Below are 13,659 nucleotides of genomic sequence, written 5' to 3'. Positions count from 1 at the left end.
TTGCATAATACCAGCATTACATATTACAAACAGACTATTTGCAGAGATTACATAAGTAAGCAAGTTAAACAAGTTCCACAGGTTAGAGTTAATCCTGAGCGCAAGTCAGGATTAAATTAAATTACACAGTAAACTGGTTAACAGATTTTTTACACATTCTAGAGAGAGTTAGCCAGGCTTGATACATTGACAGAACCAGTTAAGTGACAAATGTTGTTTGAGTCTAGTTTTTAATTGACCTAAGGTGGAAAATAAGGTAATATCAGCTGGAAGAGAGTTCCAGGATCTACTTACAGAGTTTACAAAGAGAGAGTCACCGTCTGTGTTATTAATTTTGCTAGTCTGAATTAATAGTTTGTTAGAGGATCGAAGCGGTCTAGGATTGTTATAGGGGGTGATAATATTTTTAAGTGCAGGAGTATTGTCCGGATTATAGAGGATTTTATAGGCCATAATCAGTTGGGTATACTGGATTAGGCTGGGTAGTTCAAGCCACACAAGCTGATTTAGATTGATGCAATGATGTGTCCTAAAAGGCAGCCCAGTGTCAAACCTGGCAATGTGATTGTAGCAAATTAAGAGTTTGTTAAGGACAGTCTTGTTTAAATTCGAGAATAGAGGGAATGCATATAGAAGGGTTGAAAGAAGGTTAGAGCGAGCTATGGCAATTTTTGCTGGAGGGGTTAGGAAGGCTTTTATTCTGTAAAGTGACCCTAGTTTTTTTATTGATGGTTTTGATAGTTTGGTTAACATGTAGGTTGAATTTTAGATTATTGTCTATGATGACACCTAATAGTTTTGTAGAGGGGTCAGGGGAGATTATTGTGCCATCATTCGAATTTATGGTAAAGGTGAAAGCAGTAGACCTACGTGTTGGTGAAAATAACAGCATTTTAGTTTTTTTGTGATTTAGGATCAGACGATGTTCATAAAGCCAGCTTTCTATTGTATTAAAGGTGGTCTGGGTAGCTGACCATATCTCTACTGGAGGTGTTGCTGAGCAAATCAGAGTAGAGTCATCAGCATATTGGATATGGCTGACTTTTGGGATGACAGTATAAAGGTCGTTAATGAAGATGGAGCCTTGTGGTACTCCAAGGGTGTTAGGTAGAAGGTTAGAGAGTTTGTTCTGTCAGAGAACAGCCTGCTGTTGACCATTCAGGTAGGATTGAAACCATTGAAGGGCTCTAGTATCTAGACAGAATGTTTGCAGGGTGTTGATTAAACATTGGTGATCAACCATATTGAATGCTTTGGAAAGATCCAAGAAGAGGGCTGAGGATATATAATTATTGTTGCGATTATGGTTTATGGTGTTGGTAAAGGCTAGGAGGGCTGAAGTAGTGCTGTGATGAGGACGGAAGCCATGCTGAGTGTCTGCCATAAGGTGATTCTGGATTAGGTTGTGCATGAGTTGTCTATGAATACATTTTTCCATAATCTTTGCAAGTGGAGAGAGTATAGCTATTGGCCTATAATTGGAGAATTCAGTAGAGCTGCCTCCTTTGTGAAGTGGGATTACATAGGATATTTTCCAGATGGTGGGAATTTTAGCTTCTACTATGGTTCGATTTATTAATATTGAGATGGGGTAAGCAATAGCATCAGCTGATTGTTGTAGGTACTCAGCAGGGAGTTGATCAGCAGAAAGTGTAGTGGGTTTTAATTTTTTGTTCAAGGTATGGATAAATGAAGTGGTGATTGGTTGGAAGCTGAATGAGAGTAGGTTTCTAGGGGTGCTACTTTCAGGACCAGGGGAGCTAGGAGGTAGTTGGCTAGCTAGGGCTTGAATTGTCTCAGTAAAGAATCGGTTAAAACTGTCAGAAACACCTTCAGGGGTTTTATCAATAGTAGCAGCAGGGATTGGGGTTGAAGTTTGTCCAGGCTGTAGTAGATTATTTAAACCTGCCCAAAACTTCTGAGGGTTATTTTGATTTACTGTCTGTAAATTACAGTAGTATTGTTTTTTGTCTTGTAAAATTGATTTTTTGGTTTTGTTCCTGGATTGCCTGTATTTAATGTAATGTTGAGGGTCTTTAGAAGAACACCATAAAGCTCATGCTTTGTTTCTAAGGGAGATTACATGGATTCTGGGTGTTTCCATATATATAGACAACTGGCTCATTACCGTCATGACCAGGCATCAAGTAATGGAGGCAAGAGATCAGGTTCTTCAGACGTGCTGTTATCTGGGGATAACAATAAACTATGAAAAGTCTCAACTGGAACCAACTTAAAATTTAGAATTCATAGGAGCACTGTCCAACACAAAGTCAGTGACAGCTTCTCTGTCTCCCCTAAGAATTCAGACTATAAGAGCATAGGTCAGGAAAATAATCTACAGTAGCAAGATTTCAGCCTGCATGGTCCTTCAGGATCTAGGATCAATGGCAGCGGCAATAACACTAATACATTTAGCCCAATTTTACATGAGGATTCTACAATGGATACTAGCCACACAATGGTCAATACTTTAGCAACCTACCCAGGTATGCAAGAGAGATCACAGGTGGTGGATCAGGTTCTACAGGGCTGCACTTAGCCCAAGGCCAACGTGACCACGGATGCTTCCCAGTTGGGGCGGAGGGGCATTATCTGGGAAAAACAGTCCAAGGCACTTGGTCCCAATAAGAAGCCAACTTGCATATCAATGTCCTATAAATGACAGCAGTGCTTTTAGCATTGCAGTCCCTTCAAGATGCTCGCTGCTAGGGGGCAATTGCAATTCAAACCAACAACCCTGCATTCCCTCTTTCAAGGAAACCAGTAAAGTATGTCTGCTGAATAACTCTTACAAGAAAGACTTTCTATCTTTGTACCACTAGCATAAGAAATAGCAGTCCTGAGCTAGGACAGCCAGCAGCCTCTACTCCCCTTTCTGTAATTTCACTACCTCACTCCTGTTACCTGCACAGAAACCCCCTTGTCTTTTCGCACACTGCTCTTGTGGTCTACCAACTTACTCCCTATCAAACCAGCCTGCAATACCTGAACTGTTCCAGCCATAATTTCCTTCTTATCTTTCTCACAGGATTAACTACTTTTTTATCAGTAGTCCCCATATTGTTATTTCTGACCTCTCTCTTGTTTTTTTTCTTTCATTTCTACTGTCAACAGACACTTTTCTAGTCCTCTCTTTTGTTACCCCTCCATAGATACTGACCACAGACACCTTTCTAGCACCTATTCTATTCCAACTTGCAACTGGAATTAGCCTAAATGATTGTTTTTTGCTAATTGCTTCAGTATCTGTTGTAACCCGCTCTCCACCCTACCCCAATTCCCACCCTCCCCCAGGGATCCTACCCTTATACTCACTAACCACACCTCTTCCTCTCCCCATTACTCTCTAAACACACCTCTTCCTCTTTCCACTACCCTCTAACCACACACCTATTCCTTTTACCTTTACTCCCATTACACACATCTTGCTCCTAACATTATTTCTTCAAACACACACTTCCTTCCACTTACTTTCTAAACACTCTCCATCTACCCAACTATTCTAATATTAACCTCACACCAATATCCTTTAATCATACCACACCCTACTCTGTTTTGTCATCCCTACCCAGTGAATTTATTTTTCTATTAACAAGCAAGTTATATTTTCTCACACAATGTATAAACAACCCATCCAATTTTATTTTCCACTCCTATTCACACTCACACTACTTCCTCCTTTAATCCTCACCCATCTATTCACCCCCTTTGAAAACCTACTAAGCCCACACCTAATCTACCCCAAGAAAGAAACCAACTCTGTAAACTCTCCTCTCTTCATTATTCATGCTAATATAACATCCTCATCCAACTATATACTTCTTAAATACCACAGAACACTTCACTTAAAATACAATAACCAGAATGCCAGGAAAGGCCTACCTCTATACTGCAAATCCTCCAACCCTAACTATCTAACTCTACTACTCTCTTTAAAGGATGGTGACATCCACCCTAACCCACGCCCACCAACAACTCCTGTCTCTCACCTTAACCACAAAGAATCACCCTTGTATGCCTTCTCTAAACCATCAAACTCCCTTTTAGTTGCTCATCTCAATATATGTAGCATAAACAATAAAATATCTCAACTCCAGGCTGTAACTGAAATCTACTCCTTCGGTATTCTCTGCCTAACAGAAACCTGGTTAAAACCGGTAACCAAAGATAATGAAATCATCCCACCTGGATATAATATCCTAAGACTAGACTGAGTATCCAAAAAAGGGGGTGGGGTGGCCATCTTATATAAATCTAGCTTACAATTAACCCCCCACAACTTTAAACCACCTATAGACTCCAATGCAGAAATTCTTATCTCCAAACTTCATCTTAACAATGTCAAAGCCATCTGTATTATCTGTATATATCTACCACCTGGTAACAACACTGCCACCATGGAAAATATACTTTGTTGGCTTTCCCAAAACCTTGCCCCAAGAAACCTTCATCCTAGGTGATACTAACATTGACTGGCGCTGCTACTGTAGCAGCCTCCCCACAAACCATATTAACCTATATGGGTATGCCCAAACCATTGCTTCCCCTACCAGGATAAATAAATCTAATAAGAAATCTAGCTTATTAGACTGGATTCTTATAAACCATCACTGTCACATGTATGACTCAGGAACCCTCCCTGATGACTTAAGTGACCACTTTCTTACATATATCATCAGACATAAAATCACCTCTCCTATTCCAACATCTGTCAAAAACATCAGATCCAAAAAGTACTTTAACCCTGAACTATTCCAAATGGAACTAAGAGCATGCAACTGGTCTCCCTTACTTAACCTTCCTTTAGATGAAGCCGTTAATTACTTTAACTCCAACTTCCTTGCCATTCTCAGCCACCATGCTCCAACTAGATTAATTAGATTCAAAACCAAATCAGCTCCATGGCTTTCAAAAGAAACAAAACACAAAATACATCTTAGAAATAAACTCTGGGCAAAATGGAGGAAGACTAAAAACCCTATAGACCAACTGACATTTAGACAACTAAGAAATGAAACCAAGAAAGCTATAATGTCTGATAAAAGAAACTACTACCTGCAATCACAACAAACTAATCAAAACAACCCACAAAATCTTTGGGCTAGCATTAACCAGCTACTTCGTCCTGGTCAATCTACTACTCCAGACCCTCAAAATACTGACCACAAAAATCCAGTGAATACAGCTAATGCTTTTAATACCTTTTTTACTAATGATATACAAACTCTAGCTAGTCAATTATCACCCTTCACTCTGTCTTCCTATAAATCAACCTCACCCCCTACTTTTCATATTCAACCTGTCCCAACAACATATATTCTAACCCTTTTACAGAAACTAAAGCCACGTTCACCCTCTGCAGACCAACTACCCACTGAATTCCTATAACTATCAGCCAAAGCTATTGCTTATCCCATTTCTATTCTGATCAATAGAACTATTACTGAAAGTCATATCCCCAGTTTATGGAAAATTTCCCATATTATCCCCCTCCATAAAGGTGGACACTCCACTGAACTCTCCAACTACCACCCCATTGCCCTTCTCTCACCTTTGGCAAAGATCATGGAGAAATGCATTCATAAACAATTACTTGACCATCTAACCCAAAATAATTTACTTTCCAACTGTCAGCATGGTTTCAGACCTTCACATAGCACTACCATAGCCCTTCTCTCCTTCACAGATTGTATCAACAAAAAACGCAATCTTAACAACCTTTCTTCAGCACTATTCATAGACTTGTCTAAAGCTTTTGACATGGTAAATCATCAAATCCTTATCAAAATGCTGGAATGCCTGTCATTAAATACATCTTCTATAAAGTGGTTCCATTCCTACCTTGATAAAAGACAACAGGCCATAGTATGGCACAAGTCTCTTTCCTCTCACCTGCCCGTCAACCTTGGTGTCCCCCAAGGTTCCATCCTAAGACCTCTACTTTTTTCCATATTTATCAACGACCTTCACCTTGCCATCCCCCAAGCCACAAGTATTCAATATGCAGACGACTCCACTCTGATATGCTCAGCTACCACCTCTTCTGAACTTCAATCTCTTACCCAAGTATTTAACACAGCTGAAAAATGGTTCACACATAGATGCCTTCTCCTTAACCCCAGAAAGACTAAACTCCTCTTCTTCTCTCCCACCAATAAGTCCTCTCCTCTTGATATCTCACTTATCTCTACCAATAAAACTACTATATCCCCCGAACCTACCACCAAACTATTAGGTATCACCATAGACAATAATCTAAACTTTGATATCCATATCAACAATACTATAAAAACTGTCAAAAAAGAACAGGCTCTCTCTATAGGATTAAATCTTTCCTCCTACCTTCAGCAAAAACCACTATAGCACACACTCATCTAATCTCTTCACTTCTTTATGCCTCTCCCATTTTCACCAGGCTATCTAAAAATAATCTTAGCAAATTGGAAATGTCCTACAATAAGATTGCCAGATTTGCTACAGGACACCCATTTAGAACCCACCATTGCATTAATTTAAAGCAGCTGGGATGGCTTGAACTACAAAATCTGATTAAATTCCATCAACTCTCCATAGCCCACAACACTCTTTACAAACCTTCCAAAACTCCTATTCTATCCACACGCATCACTTCCTATAAAAACCTGAAATCCTTAAGGTCTTCTCAGAGACTTCTAGTACTTACCACTAAACCAAACAACAAGGCAGGCAACTCCCTCTTTTCTAATACAGTTGGAAAAGCCTGGAATTTACTCCTCAGTGAACTCTCCTCACTTCCCTCTCTATCGTGCTTCAAAAACAAATTGAAAGTGTTCCTCAGAAGACACTGGTTATGCCCCTGTACTAAACCTGACTAGCTATATGTCTCTAACTACTTTGTTCTTCCTACCCCTTCATCTCATTAGCTGTAATTTTCCTTCCTTATTAACCATGGTACTATCTCCCTCTAGAACATCTTGTTTTGTACTAGCATGCTATCTTATGCCTGTACTCTGCACTGCTGATTTTTTTTTACTGCAAAAACCAGTAATATGAATTGTAAATATGACTTTGTTTTTGTATTGTTAATGTTACCTTATGTTGCTATCTTGTTAACATTCATAGTTATATCTTGGAGCTTATCTCCCCGGGCCTCTACTGAAAATGGACATGTATCCAGTTAGACTAGTCTGGTCAACAAATGTAAAATAAATAAATAAATACACATGTCAGTAGTTTGGTACATCAACAAGCAAGGAGGGACCAGATCTTATCCCTTGTGTCGAGAAGCTCTGAGTGTAGCAATGGATGATCTCATCCAACTGCTTTCTCATAGCAATCCACATTCCAGGGAAGTCTAGTGTGATAGCAGACAAGCTGAGCTGGTGCATTCTTCTACCGCATGAATGGTCTGTCAACAAGAAATGACAGAAAGAATTTTCAGTCAGTGGGGCCAGCCTTGTTGCAATTTTTTTGTCTCTCTCCTAAACAACAAATGTAGCAGGTACTTTGCCCTAATCGCCCCACAGGGGGAATCAACAAGGGATGCTCTTCTTCATGACTGGCCCCCGGTCTACTGTATGCCTATCCACCAATCCCACTTATTCCAAAATTCCTAAAGAAAGCAGCCATGTTGAAGAGCAAAATCATCCTCATTGCACCTTATTGGCCTTGACAGATTCGGTGCCCCCTCCTTTGGCCTCACTTACTTCACCAACCTTGGATTCTGGATCCAATGCCAGACCTCTTGTCTCATCCAACAGCCATGATCCATCCAGACATACTAAACCTCAAGCTGACCTCCTGGCTTTTCCAATTCCATTAATAGCCAGACAACCTATGTTCTCTTCCCCTGTCCAATATATACTTTTATCTTTCCATAAACCTCCAACAAGTAAACTCTATTCCAATAAATGGAAAAGATTTGTGTACTGGACACATGGAAGTCATGTTAAACCTTTTTCAGCCCCAGTACATAACATCCTGGAATTTTGTAAACATATTTTTAAAGAGAGATAGTTCCTCAACCGTTAAAGTTCACTTAGCCATGCAATCAAATTTTCACAATGGATTTGAGGGTGCCTCTGTCACCTCTCATAAGTTGTGCAAAGCTTTTTTTCAAGGCACTCTTCTTTTAAGGCTTTCTTTTAAAGATCCTACTTCCGCAGGGGACTTTGCTCTAGTTCTGCAGGCACTTATCCATCCCTCTTTTGAACCAGCAGCTGTGTGTGACCTTAAATATCTTTCTTGGAAGATGATATTTCTAGTAGCCATTACTTCAGCTAGATGAATTTCAGAAATTCAAGCTTTGTCTTCAAAACTTCCATACATGATCTTTCACAATGATAAGGTTACTTTACAAACCAATATATCCTTTCTTCCCAAGGCAAACAGTTGCCAAATTAACTTTATATAGATGGCTTGCTGATTGTATTTCTTTTATTTATAACAAATTGGGTATTGCCATACCACAACAGTTACAGGCTCATTCAACTAGATCCATGGACACTTCCTCAGTTTTTCAGTCTACAGCATCCATGGACTATATATGTGCAGCAGCAACCTGGCCTACTTCCCATACCTTTATTGCTCATTACAAATGGGATCTGGTTTCCAAAGGTAGAGCATCATTTGGTTCAACTATGCTCAGGAATATCCTTCCTTGAGTCCACCTATTATTTCAGGTAGCAGGGGATTCTGTCCCATCAGTTCTGGATAAAATGAAAATTGACAACATCATATAAAGAAGTTATGTACTAACCATTACATTCCATCTGTGTTCTCCATTTTCATTCTTCCTCAACTCCCCACCCACTAACCCCATCCATTCTGAACTTCTGGAAGAATGAGTTATTACAGGATGGTACTGCCCCTTATACTGAGCTCCAGATATAGACTTCTTATAGTTCTCTGTATGTGTATTCTTCCTTTCACCCCATATATATATATATATATATATATATATATATATATATATATATATATATATATATATATATATATATATGTGTGTGTGTATATATATATATATATATATATATATATATATATATATATACATATACTTATACATATATATATATATATATATATATATATATATATATATATACACACACACACACACACATATATACACACACACACACACACATATATATATATATATACATACATATATATATATATATATACACACACACACACACACACACACACACACACACACACACACACACACACACACAATAGATAATTTATTTCTAGTATAATCAGCAGACAAGATCTCAGGTACTTGGGGTTGGTGCATTGTGGGTAATGGAGAAACTTGAGAGTTTTAGGTTGCCACGAGCTCTAGCACTGGCTGAGTAGAATCCAAGGGATCGGATCCCAACCCATCAGTTGAACAATGAAAATGTACAACATTGATGGAATGTTATGTTAAGTACATAACTTCTTTTTTGTTTATGTTTCTAAGTTCTGTAATTCCAAACCAGATCTACCTTGGCTGTATGTTCTCAGCTGTGTTCCACTTTGCATTATATTTACTGCACTATTTTTCAGAGTTAATATATGGGAAAATACTGTCAAAGACAGCAAAAATGAATCCTTGGAATTTTTTATGTTTGAGTATGGTTTACTCTCCCCTTTGAACCTTATCTGCTGTCATTTTGTACAACATACAGCAGGGTATACACTGGGACTTTTTTCTGCACTTTGTCAACATTAACCTAACAAATCATAATTTATTATTCTTGAGATACCTTCTTTAGTTGTCATGATACTAATCTGGTTTGATGCATCTAGCACACAATGGCTACCTCTGTTCTCCTTTTCAACCACTAGTGGCTCCCAAGATAATGCTCCTATCAAGTCATCCCACTAGATGGACAATGATTGGTTCAGTGACCGTACTCGCCTGAGAATTCACAATATAAGTAATCATGTACAAAGCCTATTGCATTAGTCTCACATCTTGTGCATGCCTTTCTCTGACTAACACTTCATGCAGGCCTTTCTCTGACTAAGACTTCATGCAGGCCTTTCTCTGACTAAGACTTCATGCAGGTGTCAGACTCCTGTCACCTAATGTATAAGTTGGGTGGTTTCACTCTGTTCTGAAATACTGTACCTGTTCTATAATTTGTTTATTTTCTGACCCAGTGATGTAAAGGTACATTAAAAGTTACAGTAGATGTTCAATTATACCTCCTCGATATTTAAACTGTAATTCTTCCATCTTAAAACAGATGTCTGTCCACTGTTACTAGTGAGTTAATTCACATCTAAATCAGACAGGTTACTATTACTTCACCCACAGGACAATTCCTGTCATCAGTAAGTGTGCACTCTCTTGGATGCCTCTCAGTAGAAGTATGACTTTTGCCTTCATGTTAGTTCTTTGTCCTGCTTTAAATAATTTAAGCAATCTTTGAAACTAGTCAGTGGATATAAATTATATAATCACTTAATAATGTCCTTACATATGATCCCTGTCCCTAATCATTGATTGGTAGATGTGCAGACATATTCTGATATAGTCTGAGAAGTCTTTGTCTTTCTGGCCCCCTGCTATGATTTCTGAAAGACTGTGCTGTAATTTCGCTGTTAAGTGGATGAGATGTATGCTAAAGCAAATATGACGTGATCCTTTTGCTCCAGACCCAGACAGTAAAAACCATGTACTTCTTTTTTGGCAAATTAATTTAGGAACACCCAACAGGAAAGGCAAAATATAGCATGAATTCTTAATCATGTCACCACAGATTCTGTGTAAAGCAAAATTTATGGATGAGACAAATGTAATGATTATGATAATAATCGCTACTTTCATGCTACTGGCAGAACTATTAAAAAGACTTTGAAACATAATGAAATGATTAGCAAGTATTTCTCAAAGAAAATGCTATCTTTTCTAGAAGGTGATTTGTCGTCTTTGCTGCTTCGTTTTTTTTTCATTTGTACCTGGTTGCTTCTTTGTAGATGATAATGCAACTTTGGAAAGTCTGGAAGCAGCTTTGCAGGATATCAACAGTGATGCCTCCATTGAGTGTCAAATATCACAAATGAAAAGGTGAGTACAGTATGTTTTCTCTTGCTGGTAGCAAAATGGCACGTAGAAACTGGAGACATTTAAAGCTGCAGCTTGCTTTTATGCAGTATGCTTAGACCTGATAGAGAGAGCTACTGTCTCTGAGTTTAAAATGCAGCAATTTAATGCTTAGTGTGACTCTTTTCTTAAGAATTTGCATTGTTTTTACAGTAGCAGTCAATTTGAACAGCAGCAACATAAAAATATCACTTTCCAAATGCAAGCTTGAGTGTGTGTGTGTGTGTGTGTGTGTGTGTGTGTGTGTGTGTGTGTGTGTGTGTGTAGCCATTACTCTGACAGATGTTGAAAGTTAGAAGTAGCCTGCCCAACCTTCTATTTCTGTTTAACTCTGATTAATTATCTAAGTTGTTACTGGTTCAGATAGATATAATGGCTTTGAGGTCTGCTTTCCAGTTGACACATCATATGACATTCAAATTAGAGCAGGCAAGCTCTGTCTGCATATACTTAATCGTTGCATTTTGAGTGAAGTAGCTTGCAGCAAAAGATTAGCCACCTTGAGGAGGGAGTAAAACATAATTTTGCAAAATGAGCATGCCTTGTATAGTACATTTTAAACAAACATAGAATGATTTTGGTCTAACTATAATATAGTTTAGAATGTAAGCTTGGCACAGGAAGCAATGGTGCACATAGCATCAATAGTGCAAGAAATACACTAGCCGATGATCATGTTGGACAATCTGATGTTAGGTAAATGAAGTTTGCTTGGCAGACTAATTTGTTGCTGGGCTGTACCTTTTAGGCTAAAGATGATGGGAAGTTGGTTAAGGTAGAAGGGGAAGAGAGGACAGGACTGAGGTCACAAGATCAGTGGGAAAGGGGAAGGAGGTTATATAAGGTTAGGTTAATGGGAGGGTAGTTCTTTTTGGCACTACATATTGTACTGCCCCCCCCCCTTCCTGAATAGTTGTCAGGGTGGATGGTGGAAGTAGGGCCCTTATAGCTGTTCAAGGTAGTAGGAACCCCTCATTTTGTGAGTACAGTTGGCACTCATACTTGGATCATGTGAGCAGTAATACACCATTTGGTAGACAAAAATTGTGGTTAGAGAGCAGTAGGATGTTGCTAAAATATGGGAGGTGAGTGGTCTAACATGCTGCCCTGTTTGAAGATATGCTGTTGAATGTATTTGACTGTGATGAAGGCAAGCTTTCTATGACACTGCCAGGTTGTTTATTGTATGGCTAAGTTCATGTGTTTTCCATGTTTGTTAATAAAGCTGTTCGCAAAGTTATGATCATTTGCTGAGTTGTGTTATTGGTGGAGTGGAAGTCCAGCGGCAGTGTGCTGGTGATTTAGAAGGTCTGCTTAGAATTTTAAATGTATAGTGCAGGCTTGTCCAACTTTTTCACATCGAGAGATGGCTTTGGTTCTGCTTGAGTTTCTGGATGTGGACATCCAGAAAGCAAATAAACAAACAAAAAAGTTTATCATTTTTAGAGGAGAATCCATGATATGAAACTTAACAAAAGTAAGCATATAGCTGATTAACTACACTAACTACCCATTTGGCAAAGTACTTGGGTACACCACACAATTCAAGAATCCAGTTTTACAGCTAAGAATTTCACAAAATCTCAGCCCTGAATTACATTGCAGCACATTGTCTTTGTCAGCATATGTCTCGTGACATTGGCAGTGACAGAAATGCTGTCTTGTCTGGTGAAATATTTATGTGTATTTACTTCTAGCATAACAATGAGATAAAGGGATATTCTGATATGTGGTCTATATGTCACCACCCTGAATAGAAGTAAATTCAGACATAATGAAAGCTGAGTATAGTATAACTTGACAACTGACAGTTTTGATGGCCATGCAGGTCTATATGTAGAGAATATCAACCTAGAGTTATATCTCTGAACAGTTTGGCATTTTCTGTTTAAATGCTTTGGGCAAGGAATCTGAATATTCAGTAATAAACCATAGCTAAGTTGTGCTTTTAGGAGCAATGGTAACAATACAGTTGCACATTGATTTTTGTGTGTCAAGCCAAAATTCCCAGTAACACATTCACTTTTTTCTCTTGTAATAACATTTCAAATGGTGATGGAAAAGATAATTTTCTGGGCCAAAGAAATTGTGGCTTTAGGGCTTAAGTTATAAAAGCAAAACATATCTATGGTTTTCATTTAATAAATTGCATCCCTTCATGAGAAAATTGAAAATGCACATTTGTTTTGAACTTATGAAGGCATTTTCATTATGGAATCTATGAAATTATAACAATACATTAGCAATAAAGGCAAGATTTGGATTGTGTTTTCACGGTTATTCTTAAAATACAGCAAATACATACTTCAGCTTATTTCTTGCACATACTTCCCCAATAGAATGTGCCCCTTCTGAAAGGGTATACAACACTCAACTGTGAAGAAGCTACAAATATAACAGCCACAACAGTGTATTTCAACCTTGCTGTTTTCACAGACTTGCAATGATGCCTCCCCCACCCCTGGTAAGCCATATTAATGACTACTCAGTACTGATTATATAACTGCCCCTTGGTTTTACATATAGCCTGTCCCCAAAATAAAAACATACTTGCATTCAGTGCACATTTG

Source organism: Protopterus annectens, chromosome 8.part1 (genome assembly GCF_019279795.1).
Source record: "Protopterus annectens isolate FY-2018-M chromosome 8.part1, PAN1.0, whole genome shotgun sequence".
NCBI lineage: Eukaryota > Metazoa > Chordata > Ceratodontiformes > Protopteridae > Protopterus > Protopterus annectens.
Note: the sequence above shows the minus strand (reverse complement) of the source record.